We start from the raw sequence: 3,984 nt of genomic DNA, 5'->3' as shown, positions 1-3,984 counted from the left end.
AAAACCAAATGTACAAAATCCCTAAATATCAGCTGTTTATATAAATTCTCATTTTTCAGCTGCAAAGAGATAGCGAGTAAAAAAGGAAGGATCAAGCACTAGGTAGTCCGTGTAGCCAATAAATTGATACAAGTTTACAATATATGTTTTTGACGTGACAACGTCTTAAATTAGGTTGCGGTTCGGAGTTACTCATGAAAAAGTGTAACGCCCGGTAACGTTACGATGCCCGTCCAGTGGGTCCGCCGCACGGGATCCGCACGGGATAAAGCAGATAACTATGTTTATTCGTGAAAATGTGGAGTGCTTAGATTCGTCATTTACAACAACTACAACAATAAAGGTAAATAATTGTACACTGATATTTCATTATCGTAAACTATGATTGATTGATTAATTGTTAGATTGACACAAAAGTTGAGAAACTGAGTTTATATGTTATGTCATACTATTGACAAATGTTGATAGTGTTAAGTAAATTATTAGTTTAAATCACTCTGCAATCAATCGTAATATTGCTAGTCAAACATTTAAAATAACAAATTATAACCTCTAACCTGTCATAACAGTGCGACCAAACAAACGAACTAAACCGACCAATCACCACGCGCGGAGTTAGAATTTAACTGTGTTTAGCAAGAATTTAAAATTCCAATTTTAGTAAATGTTTTATTCAACTTTACCATTTACAATAACAAATTTTAATTAATTTCAAATTATGTACAATGTTTTAGTAAACAAAATATATTTCTATAGTTAAAATTTGTGCAATTCTTATTTTCATTCAATTCCTTGTTCCTATTGTGCAATTTAATAATATTCATATCAATAAATATTCTACCGAGAAAAAGACGTTGTCACGTAAAATCTTCGCCCGTAAAACCGACTTTACAGGCAACCATAATTTTTTTACTCAAATATTTGTAATATTTAATAAATAAATTTGAAGTATCCATTATAAACAAGCTGAAATAAAGCACTACAATCCTATACTGTGTACAATAACAAACATTTTGTAATTATTTAAGAATATTAAGTTGTGTTATCAGTAACAACTGAATACAAGAAAATGTCTAAACGTGTTTAATACTAATATCTTACAATTAAAAAATAAATGTAATTTAGTTTAAATGAGTATAACCTAGGAGATGAACAATTAATTTAAGATAAAAACATATAAAATTTATAAAATGTTAATTTTAAATTTTGAATTTAGTTAATTATATATTGTTATGTTCCATGAATTCATCACTATGTAGAATGCCCATAACAACATTAATTTTTCAGATTTCTTTTAAATGATTTATCATTGGTTTACAATTTAATATATTCTGGGAGTTAGTTATAAAATATGATTCCTACTTGAGACGGAATAAATTTCGTCTGTGTTGCTGAGATCTGGGGATTTGATTATATCGTGAATTGTGATAGAAGTAATCTCTTCCCTTGAATGATTTACTTGTCCTCTTTTGTAGACTAATGGTTATAGTCTTTGCTCTCTAACTGAGAGATCACAGGTTCAAATCCCTGGGAGGGCCAATCATGTGTAGACATGATAAATATGATGTAATTGAATAATAATAATAAGTGTACTTCGAAGCCAGCATAGATGACGCTAAGGATAACAAAAATGATTTACATTTAAAATTGTAATGCGATATTATGTACAAAATACACAATAATGCAAGGTAATAAGTTTTAATTATTGAATAGTTTTTTTAATGATTGGTATGGACTTTTTTTGTCAGACAAACACCCTCTGAAACTAATTTATAATACAACATCCCCATAAACTAATATAATACAGTATGATAAGTGAGGATATACTATAAAACCATAACATGCCACTTTTAATACAGTTTCTATGGAATATTTGCTTATGTTTCTCAATACGTTCAAGCCCGAGGAAAATTGTAAAAATGATTTGGGTGTTCCTTAAAATTTAATCCTTTATCAATATAAATTCCTAAGAATTGTGCAGGATTTGCCTCCTCAATTACGGTTTCATTATTATTAACATTAATGTTAGTGTCCTTAGCAGAAAAATAGCAACTAGACCATTATATAAAATTAGATTTTGCTATATTAGTTAAATCAATGTTTTTTATATAGACTGGTTGTGCACATAATTTCAAATCCATAACAGTTTTCCGTTCTAAATCATTCAGTGATTTTTAACTAAAGTAAAGGGTTGTATCATCTGTAAATTAAATTAAATTCTCAGATGTTTATGATGAATTGCAATTATTTACATACAATAGGAATAATATGGGACTAAGAACCGATCCTTGAGAAACGTTATATTCTAAATTAATTGGAAGTGATAACTTTCCATCAATTTCCGGATTTTGAGTTCGATTTGTTAGATATGTTGTTAGATATGCCACTTCTGTTGCACTCCTCGTATACCCTAGATTTGAAGAATGGTCAAAAGCATCTGACGATTTATACAATCAAACGCTTTCGATAGATCTAGGAAGATGTCAATTGTATGTTGGTGTTTTCCAATCATTTAACTATTATCTCCATTAATAATCACACAGCATCAATAATTGTCTTTCGTTGATTGAACCTAAATTGAAAGCTTCTGTACAACATGCTGGAGTATCAAATCACAATCATACTCTCTTTAAAGTTATTGTTGAATTATTAACTACTAAAGGATCTACTAGATGAAGTAGTTTGTAGAACTTTAAATAAAGTTACCTCAAAAATAGTACATTACCATCTGCGCAAAATAAACTGGATTGAAATAGTCCTAATATAAATATTTATAATAAGTTTTAAACTTATTTTACTACTTATTGTGGGATTATTCAATTCCCCTGAAACGTAGGATAAAAAAAGAAATCCTAAGTTAAAATGTTATCATGATGGTCTGGTCTCAATTAAATATGATCTTGATAAGCTTTACTACCTTTTTAACAACTCCAGTGATCCAAATGGAACGATTATAGAATTGTAAAGTCAACTAAAAAACCGTACAGCTAGAGATTCGATGAGCCAAGCTGGCATTCAACAATGAAATTTAAATTGTTCCAATAATAAAACAAAAGCTGCTCGGTAGATTGTAAATGAAAGTAAATCAAATAGCAGACATCTATCCCTACTAAGCATATTTCCTTCTGACACTTTTAATAATTATTTTGTTGAATCTGTGCCGGAGATGAGCAATAATGTTACTTTGAGTACTAATGATTACAAGTTGTACTTAAATAAACTTGACTTAAAAACTAATACATACATATTTTTATGTAAGCCTAGTTTTATCATTAGAAAATTCTCACAAGAAGAAGTGTATAAAGCTATGAACAATTCAAGCAGTAGTTCGTTCCTCTCGTTTTATATGGTTTAAATTCTAAGGTTTGCAACTTTGTTCTTTGTAGATTTGTGGTCTTTTTAAAATGTGTGTTACTCAAAGGGTGTATCCTGATATAAAAAAAAAATATTAAGGTTCTACTTATTCATAAAAGAATCCCAACAAATCTTTGTGCTAATTATAGACATATTTCAATTATTCCTATTGTGTGAAAGGTCTTTGAACACCTGATTTATAATGAATTAACTAATTACTTTGAATTAAACGAACCCTTGTCTAAAAGTCAATTTGGTTTTCGTCCAAACTCAGCACAGTTAATGCAGTCTCGTCTTTGATTAGTGATTGTTACACAATTCTGGAACGTCATGAAAAATTAGTTTTTAGATTTTTTTATATACCCAAGGCCTTTGACACTGTATACCACTTCATTTTAGTAAATAAACTAGCTTTTATTTGACTGGCAATTTAGCTGATAATTTTCAAACATCTTACCTAGAGGATAGACAACAGGTGGTATATACTGATAGGAATTTTTCTAAGACACTCTTAGTCCTTCGTAGTGTACCACATGGATCTATCTCGGGGTCTACACTGTTCATTGTAGATTTTAATGGTTTACCAAAATCTTTAATTTTCTTTAATTCCAATGTAAATAGTTTTTTTAT

This window comes from Homalodisca vitripennis, chromosome 5 (assembly GCF_021130785.1).
Source record: "Homalodisca vitripennis isolate AUS2020 chromosome 5, UT_GWSS_2.1, whole genome shotgun sequence".
Lineage (NCBI taxonomy): Eukaryota > Metazoa > Arthropoda > Insecta > Hemiptera > Cicadellidae > Homalodisca > Homalodisca vitripennis.
The sequence above is the reverse complement of the archived record's forward strand: the minus strand, read 5'-3'. Positions refer to the sequence as shown.